Source organism: Octodon degus, unplaced genomic scaffold (genome assembly GCF_000260255.1).
Source record: "Octodon degus isolate 3935 unplaced genomic scaffold, OctDeg1.0 scaffold00028, whole genome shotgun sequence".
NCBI lineage: Eukaryota > Metazoa > Chordata > Mammalia > Rodentia > Octodontidae > Octodon > Octodon degus.
In genome coordinates, this window is record NW_004524604.1 from 11,189,982 (window position 1) to 11,205,330 (window position 15,349).

Here is a 15,349-nt window from a genome sequence, read left to right on the forward strand (position 1 = left end):
ACTTTTATTTTTATTCTGAGATATGGTTTTTCTATGTTGGCTAGGTAGAGCTATAAATTATGATCCTCCTGCCTAAATCTCCCAAGTAGTTGGGATTGCAGCAATGTACCAGCATGTCCATCTCTTTATGTTATTTTTTACTGTAAGATTCATTCATAGCTATCATTCTATAGATTTCAACAGGTCTGTAATGAACCTGTGAATGTTCCTGAAAGCACCATCTTTACCATGAATTCCTTTTTCAATTTAATATATCCTCTACTGAAGTTATTTAAGACCTCCCTAGTGAGCCATATTTTTCTGCTTTCTTTTCCTATGGCTTATCCTTACTGAGATGATAGATAACAGTTTCATTTTTTCTTTAACTGTAATATTTTTCCTCTGATTACACTATCTAATAACAATCATCCTTCATGTCCAATTTTTCTTAAACGTGAGATGCATTCATGACCACGTCTAGAGTTCCCCTTTTAGCTAATGTGTCAAGACACTTTCTCCTGAGCAGCTTCTTGCACTCTCATTTCATCAATTATTTTTTAATTAGCAATTCAATCTTGAGCAGCTATAATCTTTGTTATCTTCACAGGATCAATGAACATAAAAAGCAAGATAATTTAACTGAAGTTGTTTTGTTTTTATCAGTACAGTATAAGAGTTCCAGCTAAATCTAAATTGGTGAAACTGCCCAACCCTTAATAGGTGTCTCGCTATTAAAGCAAGTTTTGTTTTGGAAAAATGAATCTCATTTGTTGAGTGTGCTTGATTGACAAGTAGTATCAAAATATTCTCAATGAAGTAAATATGATTCTTAATGTAGAGTAACAAGATTAATAAACAAGAGTAGATATCAGGGCCAGGGATATAGCCCTTAAGTCCCTGCCTGGTAAGGTCAGCTTCAGTCCCTGCCTGTGCAAGGTCCTGAGTTCTATCCCAGAGTAGATGTCAGCTTGTTCTTATCACCATCGTCACCTTGTAGGTGTCTGCTCAGCGTTTTTCTGTTTTATACTTTTATGAAGTGGAATCAAATGGACTATATGTGAAAGAAGCATATTAAAAATTTCTAGGCATTAATCTAATATCAATGCTAATAAAGTCTCATGTTTTTCTTTTTTGATAGTATTATCTAAATTAATATTCAGTAACCTAAAATCAGATAACTCTTAGATGACCATTTGCTTTGGACTTAAAGAATATCCCAGAAAATTGGTATTTTATGAAAAAATCATTCTCAAAAGATATTGCCGTGCATTTTTATGAAACTGTGAGAAACTTAAGTGAATATTATGGGTTAATTCTCAGGAAAAATCTGTTTTCATAGGACTCAATCACATGTAAACTCTGTAGTTCTATGGAATCATAATATTCTTTCAAGTATTTATATGAATGTACATAATTTATAAAGTTCTCATGCGTTGGAATCAGATAGACCTATGTTTGAAATTTTGCTCTGAAGACACTGGCTGTGTGACATTAAGTAAGTAGTTATTTTAAGTTTTTAGGATCAGTTAATTTATCTAAAAGATGTGAGAAAAGATTTTTACTTCTAAATTGTGAAAGATAAAGAAGTTATCATGATATATTGTACATGTAAAATTCTGTATTACCTGTGAATTACTGTAATTATCTTTAATATTATGCATCATATTTCATTGTTTCAGAAGGGGTTTAGCAAGACATAAAATAATCTTTCACAATTCCAGGGCTTTCTATTTGTGTAGCTTTCCAGGTAAATGGAGTCAACTGGTGTTATGTAAAGCTGTGGCTTGGATCTCAAAAGTATTAGGTACATTACTCTTTTTCTTCTTGATTGTGCTATTCTCTATTTACTAGGGAAGTGCTGAAACAGTGCCAAATGATTGGAAAATAAAGACAAGGGACCACAAATCATAACAACAGTGCCAGAAAGTGAATTATGCTAGAGAATAAACCAGATATAACTCTTTAGTGTGAATAGGGGAATGGTTTATTCAGGATAGAGAAGTTAGGAGGGCACTAAATACATCTATCTTTATAATTATATTTTAAGGTTTTCAAAACTGATTTTAAAGCAACTTTTATTTCTTTTGTGAATGTTCACCCCCAGGTCTGAGCAAGACACTAGTTTGAGAAGCAAGAAATCCTGGGTCTTAAGTATATAAAGAATTATTTTGATCTGTAGAGTGGGATAAGAGAGAATACAAACATTGTGCTGTGGGCCAGTGGCTGGGAGAACTCACTCAGACTCTGGAATCTCCAGTTGTGCTTCTTAAGGTACAGAGGAAGGGGGACACACACAGCTATGCTTAGAAAACCTGAATTCAAAGTTGAAAGACTTAGCTTTCTTTGAGACATGTTAGCACAAGAGATCCACAATGATACAGATTAATGAAATCTCAAAAATTTGCATTATTTGTACAAAGTCAAGTTGTTATTTCAGTTCTTTGTTGCAGTCAATGAATTCTGAGTTGGTCACTTATAATAATTGAATACTAATTTAAAATTTCATTGTAGTCTTTGGAGAAAATTCCAAAAGATATCTTACTCATGGAGCAGAACTTAAACATTTTCTTCACATTACATTCATTTAAGGCACCAAGTTTTTATAGGAACTGATTTATTTACAGACAGAATGAAGGTGGGAAGTGTGGTGTTATACTGAGATGTTTTAAAACATCTCATTTGCATATATCATTGAAGTCCTCCTACCTGGTGAGTTAAAGTGGCATATAATTTTTTTTACCTAGTAGTAGCTGAAGTTAGTAATCTTGTATTATAAATTACTCTTCTCCACAAAATATTGTAGGATCTACTACAAACTAAAGTTTAAGTAAAACAAATTCCTGCATTTCTGTTTGACTCCTAACCCTAAAGTTTCAGGAAAAATACATACTCTTTGGATTAGGGAACAGATAATTAATGGTTGTCTATAAATCTGAAGCTGAGCATGTTCAATCTGGGTAATTACACCAAATCAGGCAGAAACGCTGTTATCAACTGTTAAATGCTGCTGTACCACTAAGCTTTTTACCTTTGTTTTTCCACTTGAGGTAAGACATGACACTTTAATTGAATATATCCTTAAGTTGATGACAAATTTTAAAAATATACAAAAGTACTTTCTCCCTATAGAGTACTGAAAAATACTTCCAAAAATAGCTTAGACCATTATAGGCCTAATAGGTCTATAGTAGTGATGTGCTTTACCTGGTCTTTTCAAATTCTTTTCTGGAGTGCACTAAATACACTGTCCTTGTAATTCATATTTTAGGCTTTTCACATTGATTTTCAAGCTAAATTTTACTGTTTTTAACGCATATTCAGCCACAGGTCTGAACAAGACCATAGCTTGATACTTGAGCTTCTTTCTTTTCTTTCTTTTTTGTTTTTGAACTTGTGGCAATCCTCCTGAGCCAGCCTCCTCAGTGCTGGGATAACAGACATGGGCCACCATGATTCTAAGACCATAGTTTGAGAAGCAAGGAATACTGGAATTAGTAAATATAAAGGAATTATTTTGCCCAGTCCCCCAGATTACAGATGAGGACATGGAAACTTTTCAAGTTTAGTATTTTTAAAAAAAGTCTCTTAGTTTTCTTGTAGCTTGTTTAGAACTAGTACCTTATTTCCTAGTACCTTATTTCCTATCAATTACTGTACTTTGGCTACTTGTAGGAGGTTAGGGATTCAGAGCTCAATCTGATGTCAATAATGTAATGAGAATCAAGACAGGGAGTACTATTCAACCTATTTTGAATAGGTTTTATTTTATTTATTTTTATTTTTTAGAGAGAAACAATCTATATTTTATAATGATGAGATTTTGTGGCACTCAAGAATAAGCCCTGGTTTCATTGCATCCCATAAATTCTGATAAGTTGTGATTGAATTTTCATTGAATTGTAGATATTGTTTAATTTCTTTTTTAATTTCATCTGTGACCCATTGCTTGCTGAGGAAGGTATTGTTTAATTTCCATGTATTTGTGGGGTTTTTCTGGTTTCTTTTGTCATTTATTTCCAGTTTCATTGTACTATGGTCAGATAATATGCATGAGGTAATTTCTGTTTTCTTACATATACTTAAGCATGACCTATGAACTAATATGTGATCTATTTTAGAAAATGTCCCATATGCAGCTGAAAAAAACGTGTATTCAGCTGTAGTTGGGTGGAACACTGTATATGTCCATCAAGTCCATTTGTTTGAAGCTCTGGTTCAGTTCTGCTACTTTTGATGCTCATTTTTTGTCAGCTTGACCTATCTTTTTGTGATAAGGGGGTGTTAAGGTTTCCTGCTAAGATTGTGGTATTAGATATTAGATTTTTCAAGTCCATTAAGATTTGTCTGATATAGTTGGGTGCTCCCATGTTAGGTGCAGACATATTTATGAGTGTTACCTCTTCCTCTTGGATTTTTCCTCTAACCAGTATGTAGTGGCCTTCAATGAGAAGAAAGTTTTGAACTAATAATGTTTAGACAAGATATCATGTCTGCATCTTGTATCATGGATAACTACTCTGAAGACAACAATATGCAATGTGCTAATTATTGTAAATGTCCTACTAACCTGTTTTGAAACTGTCTCATTGCTATTTCTTTCTCAATAAAATTTATATATATAACACAGGCCATTACACTGAGTTACTTTTTTGTTTAAAAACAAAACAAAACAATAAACGGTAATCAAGGTCTTTCCTAGTCACTAAATTTCCCAAGCAGAAGTCAGACTTGTGATCCTCCTGCCTCATTTGTCCAGAGTGCTGGCATTTTAGGCATGTCTGGTGATTTCATGTCCATGATTTAAACATTAAAATTGCCCAGTTGTCATGATAATTTTGAAAACACATGCAGTAATGGTGATGAACATATGGCATACATACTGCAGCCTGCTGCTTCTCATCACCGAACGCTCTAAAAGAATCACCATCATTGGAGGCAGGTAAAGATGGAGAAAAAAACAAAAGATAGGAAAGAAAAGAGGAAAGAGAATTTCAATATATTTAAAAAGTGGATTTTGACCAACAAACATTATTATTTTCCCTTTTATTTCACTATAAACATAACTATAGAATAGATAAGGAACAACTCAGGAAAGAAAGCATAAATTTCTCTTTCAACTTTTCACTTTGTTAATTTCACAGTTCTGAAATCCCTTTAAAATATTTTGGGGGAAATAAGTAACAGTTATTCTTCAAAGACCTTCATTCAAAAGATTTGGAAATAATTATTTATATCAAGAGTAGAATGACAAATAACAATGTTTGTTATTGTATCCCACAATGTTTATTCAAAAAAATCAAAGTACTAGTTAATCAAAGAAAGACAAAGAAAGTAAGTATGAAGTAAGTATGAAGTAAGTATGATAAATCCACAAAATTACGTAAGACATAATAGGTACCAAACTGGGTTGATAAAAAATTTATACTTTCAAATTTTATAAATCTTTAAATTATATTGATGCTGAAATTTCTAGTTAAAATAGACAAACAGGCACATAGACATCTGGGTCATAATCTCTTAAACTCTAGTTAGTCATTTAGATTGTGCAAGCTTCCCAAGGGATAGTCAAGCAAAACGAGGACAAAGGGTCAAGAACTAGATTGTAGCGAATTCCCACATTTTGAAGTGAGCTTAAAAATTAAAAGCAAAAAAAGGAAAAGAAGAAGAAGTCAGCATAAGTATAGACGATGACCGAGAAGATGAAAATGAAGATAATGCATTCCAAAAGCCAGTGCAGCGCTGCAGCCTGGTAGTGGCAAGCCTTAACTCAAGCTGCAGTATCACAGGTGAGGTGGTGCTTTCTGAGGACTGTGCATGCAACATGTCTGAGGGGCCTTCTGTCTTCATGACTTTTCACCCCCTCCTACCTCCTCACAAAATTAACAACTGTAACCTACTCTCCTGGTCAGAGCCTCATCACCAAATTTCTGGCATCGTTGAGAATTAAAATGAAAGATCATGTATGTTCTTCAGGATTACTTACCTGAGTTCCTGTAGACAGTTATGTAAAGATAAGCATTGAGTTTTAAAACAGTTGAATCCTCAATTTAATATATTCATATTTTATTTTCTTCTAGAAATATCACTTTCTTAATTACTATGCTGAATTTTCCCATTTGATTTATTCTTTCATTGTCTACTATGTTAGTTCTGTAAAGATTGTGAGCAGGTTCTTTTTTGATACCAGGGATTGAACTCAGGACCTTGAACTTGCCAGTGTGTGTAGGTTTTTTTTCCTCAGATTTTTAGATCTCAGTTTAGCTTGTGCAGCCCGTCACTTACAGTTATTTCATGAGAAAGAAGCAGATTCCATAATGCTTAGCCTTTTGCCAAAAATACAGCTTATTGGCTTCAGAGACTGGTCTAAATTTTTCAGAATGATATTAGGGTTTAACTATAGTTTCTTTCTTTCTTTTTTAAAAGTGTGTCTCTATACTGCGTTGAAAGCAGAGATATTTTATTAGAGGATAATTGCTGGATATTAGTTCCACCACTACTGCATGAATTTAGATAAGTTATTTCATTTTTCACCCCCTTACTTTTTACTCATAAAATAAACACAATAGTTTCTTTTTAATTGAATTGTGATTAGATAGCAAAGCATGTGCAAACTCTCAGAAAATAATTTCCAAGTAGCAAGCAGTCAAAATATATAGCTATATTATTGTTGTAATTTGTCCTTGGTATGTCTCAAACAAAATTTAGCCATCATGTGGTGTGTATGCAAGTGTCTCTGTGTATGTGGTATTGGAGACTAAATCTAGGGAATTTTAAATTTTATTTTGAGTCTTGTTAATTTTTCATGGCTGCCCTTGAACTTGCTTTCTTCCTGCCTGAGCCTGCTAAGTACCTGGGATTACAGGTGTGTGCCATCATACCTGGTGTAGGCTTTCTTTTGAAAAATGCATAAATTTAAGCTATGTTCCTGAGAACGTTAGAGACATTAAAAACTTACTTGCTTCTAGCTCTTCTATTTAACCTCTGTGCACACTCAAAAAGTTCATTTAAATGATCAGAGATTCTGTTTCCTTTTATGTAACAGAAGGGAGGACAAGATTTCTGTCTCATGGAGTTTCTGTGAAGACCGAACCAATAATGCATATGAAAGAATCATGAAAATTATAATTGAATTATGTATGCAAGACTTTTTTTTTCTTTATTGAACCCTCACAAGAAATAAAATCCAGTGGTACCCTGATCCATAAAATTAGTGCTTGAAATAGAATATGGAAGCAGGTTATGTTAATACCATTCATTTTCCTTTGTTTGTACTTTCTTGTACTTTTCCTCCTATCTTCCCTCCACTCCTTTTATTCCTTCATTCTTTCCTCCCTTTCTTCCTTTCTTCCTGTCTTCCTTTCTTCTACATTTCACTGATTGTTGTTGGATACTACCACATTACAGATGCTGTGGTATACATGGCAAATTACTATATACAATGTACCTAGTATGTATGTATTTACTACAGAATATGTTATAAATAATAGATTTTTCTTCTAATGAATCTCTTTGGTCATTATGGGAAACATGCACACACTTACTAAATTATATGATAATGGAAACAATATGTCAAATAAACACAGGAGTTGAGTCATTCAACTTTTGTGTTAAGTCATTAGACTATATCTTCAAGAAATGTAACTTCTGTACCTGACAAGGTCAGTCAAATCCCCTCAGGATTTACCCTGAAATCCTGTACCACAGTTTCTAGATCCTTCGTCAGTGTCAGCCATGTGGATGAGTCACGGCCATTGCTTGGCCAATTTGCTCTCTGTGAAAGCCTGAGAGATTGTTTTCTCTCCATGTGACTCTCCTTAGGCACACTCTACAGCGTCAGTCACTTTCCTCTGTGGCCCATAATCTCCTTGATCAGAAAATTTGGGACACTACTGAGTTACGATGTTACAGTACAGGTTCTCCTATGTCCTGAGTCCTCACTGATCTTGAATGGCTAGGGCCAAAATGTTGGCTGTCCTTGCAGCCCTTCTTTCTACTAATTTTTTGTCTGCAAACTTAAATTGTTAACCCTCCAGAAGAGAAGCTTAATGACATTATTATCCTATAACATAGGTAAGTGAGCTCAACCTATCTGTCTGCATTTCAAACATCTTAGGCATAACATGGAACAGGTATTTTTCATCTAGTATTGGTATGTTAAACTTTAAATCCCTACAGAATGTGAAGAAAAAATAAATAAAAACTTAAAATTAAAAAAATTAAAAATAAGAATAAATAATTACATATTTTACACAGAAATTTAGAAATCTAACCATATACAGCTTAGTAGCAGGACAGTGCTGAATTCATGCACCTACAATATTTAAATGGCAATGGAATACCCATCTCTGACAAAACTAAACAAAAAAGGGGATATAAATGAAAGACGATTTTGTATCTGTATATATAAAATAGTTATGATAGATACACAGCTACTTTCTCTTAATTAAATGAGAAGAAAGCTTTATACTAATAGTGCTTGGACAGGATATCATGTCTGCATCTTGTGTCATGAATAACTACTACGAAGACAACAATATGCAATGTATTAATCATTGTATCTGTCCTACTAACCTGTTTTGAAACTGTCTAGTTGCTATTTGTTTCTCAATAAAATTAATAAAAAAACTAAATCTAGTACTATTCTCTTTTCTTGCAGAACCTTAAAACAGAGAAAACAAAAGTTGAGCCTTAAGGTTAAGCTTTGTATGCCAGGGCATAGCATTCATTATATATTTCAGGTGCTAAATGTATAATAAAATACAGAAAAAAGTAACTGTCAGGCCCACTGATATAATCATAGGGAGGCAACAAAGTCCAAGAAGGACTGCAAAGAGAATTCCAGAAAGCATTCTGAGTGACTCTCTAAATTCTCATTTTGCATCTGACTCTCAGTCACTCCTTTGGTTATTTGTGGTAATTGGGTCACATCATAACCTTTCCCCCTTCTCAGCTGCGTCATCACCGAGCACCTCTTTGTGGGTCCCGTCTTTTCATCCACCCAGTTGTCTAGCTGCCCTGTTCGCTTCCTGCTGTGCCTCATTCCAGTCGACTCTGGCTCAGCGTTGCTCCCACCCACCTCTGCCTTTCATGCTCCGATGCACAGTGAGCTCCCTTTACTTGAAGGATCACAACACCATTTTTGCAAAATACAGGAATCCAAAATGATTCAGCTTCCTTGTCTTTCTGTCTGCTAGTTAAATGCCATTTTAACAGAATTCAAATCGCTTAATTGGGATTGCATCATTTTGACTGATTCTTTATGGAGCTTAAAAATCTGTTTTCAGTACAAGATTAAATAGTGTATTAAATCAAAACCAACTTTTTGCCCATGAGGTTTCCTAAAGGTTGTTCTTGTGTGTGATCCTACAGTGAATTTCCAAAATAGTTGTTACTGTAAGCAGTGATCACATTTGTAGAAAATACATAGTCAGAATTCGAATCTTCAAAGGCATATCTTCTTAAGGTTGTGACCCTAATAAGAACAACTAACAATTTATTGATTATTGTATTCGATTTAATCAAGTAATTTTATAGGGAATAAGAGAAAAATAGCAAAGATTAGATGATCAAAGAAGGTTACTACAGCCATTGAGAAATGTTGAACATAACAATACTGTTGAGCCCTGTGTATTATGTAGCTTTGGAATTTCATGTTTTATTAATTCATAGTTGCAATATACAATACATTCCTCTTGGGGAATCACTGCATGCGTAGATCACATCTTCATCATTTTTTAATACTCCTCCCACTCTTTACCCTCCTATCTTCAGTGACACCAAAGTTTCTTTCCCATTTGCAGTGTCTACCTCCTTGTTTCCTCTCATTTACCTTTTGTTCTTCTCTTTAAATTATTTATATTTTGGCTTTCTCATAGAAGCGAAGCCATGCAACATGCCATGCAACATTTACCCTTCTGGTAAGTGCTTTGTATGGACCAGTCTGCTCAGGTAAGTATCACCATTGTCCACAAATGGGGATGCTGAGGCTATAGATGATAAGTGACATGGCCAAAGATGAGCTAGCTCATAAGATAGTGCCCCAGGGTAGAGCTCCGCCTCTCATGCTTTCCAAGCCTGCTTACTCAATATATACTACTCTGTAGCATATTAAGCCTTCCATCTGCTATAGATTTATTTTACAGATCTTAAAGACAAGCTTAGCCAGAAGCTCTGTCAGTATATATCATGGGTGAAATATAGCATACTAATGTTTAAATTAGTCATAACAATTTCAAATTAATATTCAACAAAGTCCTGTGGGCCTGGCTGATAAACTAGTTCATTCCTGAAATTCTGGGGGCAGCTATTTAATCTCTTTGCATCTCAGTCTTTTTGATTGTGTGAAGGAAATACTGAGTCATCTTTTTGGTTATTATCTGGGTTATATGAAGCAGTAACACAGTGGGCACAAAGTGAGTAGCCAGTAAGTAGTAGCTATGATTTTTAGTGTTACCATAAATGGTGATCTTTTAAAAATTAATTTTCTCTTTTGAATTCTACTGCCCTTTAATAGTTTGGAATGAAAACAGTGAAGGCAAGAGTGATGCAGACTTTCAAGAGTATGCTTCGTAAGAACATTTGTTTCAAAATTGACAAATAAGAAAATTCTTCTGGAATTTCCTGGATTTTTCAACTGTTTTTCTTGTTGTCATGTATTTCCTGTACATTTTCTCATATTTTTTATTACTTTCTCCCTTTCCTCTCCCCTCCCTCCCCTCATTTTTCTGATACTTTTTCTTTCTTTATGAATATCTTTGTCAAAAAACAAGTTAGCATATTCTGTGTTACTGTCTCAGATTAAGAGAAAAGCTTTAATGTTTTATTCAATATGTGGAGCTAAGGACTTTGTGTTTTGACTTACATTTGTACCTTAGTAAAAATAACATTTGACTTTTCAGGTTGCTGGAAATAAGTAGAAAATCACTATGTTATGCCTAATGCCACAAGTCTAAAGATTTCTCATTATAAATTTAGTGCATAGGAAATTTGAAAATCGGCTCCAGCTATATAGCTCAAATATAGTTTGGTGGTACAAGTACCTGCTGGGAAAGTGCAAGGTCCTGAGTTCAGTTGTTCACAGTACTCCCTTAAGTTAAGAATTTTGAAAATAATCTTTATATATTGGTACAGTTGTAGCATACCCAATACTTCAATATAGATTATCAAATATTGAAATCATTTGTGTTCTATCTCTAAAAGTTTTCTTAGTGTTATGTGTAAAAAAACTTGAAAACAACTTGTTAATATTTTCTTTTAAAAACAAAACAAGTTGTCTATTTTTAAAAAATGAAATCCATATGTTTGTTATTAATTTGTGTGTGATTCCTAAAAATTTACACATGGAACTTACAACCTGATGTCAAAAACAGTCCTTTGGCTTTGTTCTTAAACAACCATACTTTCGTAAGGATAAACAAATCTAAATCTCCAAAGATTTAAACCTTGTTCAAAAAGGTCAGATGGATTCTGATCTTGGTAAAATCATAATTAAGGTTGGTATTTTTTAGCGGGATAGACAAAATCCTTAGTCTATCAACATCCAAAATTCAACTAGCTCAATTTAGTTTAATACATAATTTAAATGTCTAGATCTTATTTTATTATCTTTACAGTACTGGAGATTATTCCAGCGTCACATACATGTGAAGCAAATGATGAGTCATTGAGTTCTGTATTTAGCACAACATTTTATTTTAATGGTGTTATGTTATCAGCCATGTAAAAAAAAAAAAAAGAAATCTTCTGCATGAATCCACATCAGTGGTCTGTTTGGTAAGAATAACTGAAAATTAAATAAAAAGATAAAAAGAATAAATCATGCTTACTTTGAGTTATCAAATTTCTTATTTGAACTTTTAAAAGTTATCTGGTTATATATTCAAATTTTATTTCTATTGTGGCTTTACAGTTACAAAACTTGGGTGTTTGCTTCTTCATTCTAGGACTCAAATTAATTAAAAGTAAATGTGTGCTTCAGAGAAGCTTCAGCTTTATAGGATTACTCAAACTTTTTATTACACACAGTATTCATTAACATAGATTTGAAATGTAACCATTTTATTTGATTAAATTTTTGTAATGCTTTTATCAGAAAAATAATTACAGTGGACTGTGAATTGATGAGATTGTATCTTTTCTTTAAAAATGTATTTGGTACAGCGTGTTGCTATGCAGGTTGGATCCTCCTGTTTTCAGCCTCTCCAGTGCTGGGATTACAGGCATGTGCCAGCACACTGAATCTCTGTTGCCAGCTCAGTGTCCCTGGGGGCAGGACCATTGTGGCATCTGGTGCTGGGGATTGAACTGTGCTCCATACGCTTGCCTAAGCAGGCACTTAGTATGCTGAGCTATCTTAGTGTGTTGATAAAATTGTCATCAACATTGTACCAGCATTGCATCAACATTGTGTTGAACAATCCGTTGGGCACTGAACTTCCTCTTCACTCTCAGAATTATAGAAAAAGTACTTCTCTTTCTGTACTTAACTTCCTCAGTTTTTATTTAGTCTCTTGAAATAACAGTCATTTGTTTTTTCTACTCAAGCTACTCTTAGCAGTTACCTGTGAGGTGCTCCTTACCACAACACTGGTCTTCATCTTCCCCCACTTCCTATGGTAATTACAATCACTGATTCTTTCATCTCTGAGATATTATTACTATGAAATTTGTTGCACTCAACCTCCATTTTTTATTTACTTATTATTATTGTTATTATTATTATTATTATTATTATTATTTTGTATTTTAGGGAAGGGTCTACAGGGTGTTCAGGGTCTCACTACTAGATCCTACTTGTAGTGATCCATCTGTTTACAACCTCCCAAGACCTGGGATTACAGATTCACTCCACCACGCCAGCCTAAATTGCCACCTCACTGCACCCCCAACTCCTGCACCTGCTTGCAGGCGCTTTAACCTGCTGAGCTATTTGGCTGGCCCTCAGCCTCCATTTTTTAAAGTTCTACTGTGACTTTTTTCTCCATTTCTCATTTGTTTGTATTTTGTAATTCCTCTGATTTACGTGAGATTCTAGTATGGAATTAGTTTTTTTCCGTCTCTTTTTCAACCTAAGTAAGCTGACCTTCTCCAGGATACCAAAGACCTCCAATTATTCTCTCCATCTTAGACCTCTAACTCTAAATTTGTACATAAAACTGCGAGTGGAAATTTTGTAACTGAAACTTGCTTCAACAAATCCTAAGAAATCCCATTTCAACACCATCTTTTGAAGCCTAGAATTTCTTTCATACTCTGAATCTCTGTTAGTAACCCAATCCACTTAATGTACTGTGAATCCTGAGAGTCATGGGAGGTTCACTCCTGCACACCTATTGCATCTACTTAAGCACCAGGACACCCTGATCCTGCTCTTGAGAATTTCTTGCATATAACTGTTGCTATTCTGACCCTCAGACATCATCTTCATTTAGAGACTCCTCATCAATTGGGCACACTATTATAATCCATTCTTTCTACTCTTCACTACTCTACTCTTGCTTATCTTGCATGTACTTGCTTTAAGACATTCTCCTGGTTCTCATATGCTTGGCATCAATGATTTCATATATTTACTCTAAGTCTATGACTCAAAATATTCAATTGGATGGGGCTTTCAATGCGGCCATACTTTCTTTTCCACCTTTGTAATAATAATGCAGGGTTTTCCCCCCTTCCTCATCTTCTGGTATCATTTCTGAAGTTTTCTCTCTGCCAAGCACCTCTCTTCAAATGACTCCAGTTCTCCTATTTCTCTGAAGTTGCCCTTATTTTAGACATATCCACTTCTCTGTTTATGGCTGTGTTCTGACAAAATTTGTATTATAAGTTCATTAGAATTTCATTTAATAAACGTTCATGTACTGCTTATTGTGTGCTTGATGCAGCATTAGGTTTCAGTCATAAATGAAAAATAATTCAGAAATAAATGAAAAGGTACAATTTCAGATTCCAAAAGTTCAATTTTTACAGTAAACATTTTTTTTTTTTTTTTTTGTATTTTAAGGAAGGGTTTACAGGGTGTTCAGGGTCTCACTACTAGATCGGACTCATAGTGATCTGCCTGTTTACAGCTTCCCAAGAGCTGGGATTATAGGTGTATGCTACCATGCCCAGTCCAAACTGCCATCTCAGTGCGCCCTGAGGGTGGGGCCAGCATGGCAGCCCTGGAGATCAAATCTCTGGCCCCTGCATTGCCAGTAAACGTTATATTCCTTCAGCCTCCTTTGGGTAAAAACTATATTCTCAGTGCATGGTGCAAATATATATAGTATGGCATAGTTTTTTTTGTGTGTGTATTTTGGGGGCCACTCAGGATGCCTTCAGGGCAGGTCTGGTTTGGCTTGAAGATGAGGGGATCGAACCACAGCACCCTGAGCCTGACTGCTTTGTTTCACCTAAACACCTGAGCTAATGGGCAGGCCCTCTTGCACAGTTATTTATGACATGCACATTAATTATACGACATAGTCAATTTATTTGCCAAAATTGACTATGAATGTGGGGCTGGGGAGGTAATAGCTTATGCTTTTAGTATCTTTGACTAGGCTAAGAATTAAATTGAGTAAAACAGATTAAAGAATATAGTTTTTGCCTATACATGGGAGCATCCTTAAGAAATAAAGTCCTAAATAAGTAATATGTCTCAGTGTTTAAATAGTAGCTTGAACAATTGTGGAAAGGTAATTAAAATGTAAGGGAGGCTGAAGGAATATAATGAGTCATTTTAGCAAGATCCATTAGTCTACATGTCCCTTGTGATGGTAAAGGAAGATCTCTCCTGAAACAGAGAAGCATCTGCTAAATGGGAGTCTTTTTCTGTCTTTGGTGCTAAGACTGTTTCTATTTTCCTCAACTAAAATGTCCTGTTTATATTTGTGACTTTTCAAGAGCCTTTGGTTAAAAGAGCCCATGAGGACCAACAAGATAGTTCAGTGGATCAAAAAGCCTGCTTAGGAAAGTTTAAGCAAGCACATGTCGAGCCAGCCCCACCCCAGGGCAGGTAGAGCAGGCCAGAGTCCTGGCATAGTGGCACACACCCATAATCCCAGCAATGGGGAGGCTAAAAGCAGGAATATCACCACAAGTCTGAGCTGCATGGTGAGACTCTGCAACAACCAAACACATTTAAGAAACAAAAGCCTGTGACACAATATTATACTCAGTATGTATGTTCTGTTATTTCTCACATGGGGCAAGAGATTACATAATCAATCATATCTAGAACATTTATTTACACATTTCTGTGATTCAAGTTAATTGTTCATCTAAGTAAGAAGTATTCTTAATTACATAACTTTGATAGGACAGTCAGTCAATAAGTCTTGACTTACATAGGTCGTAAGTCTTGCATTTCACTTGAGGAAGCCATGTA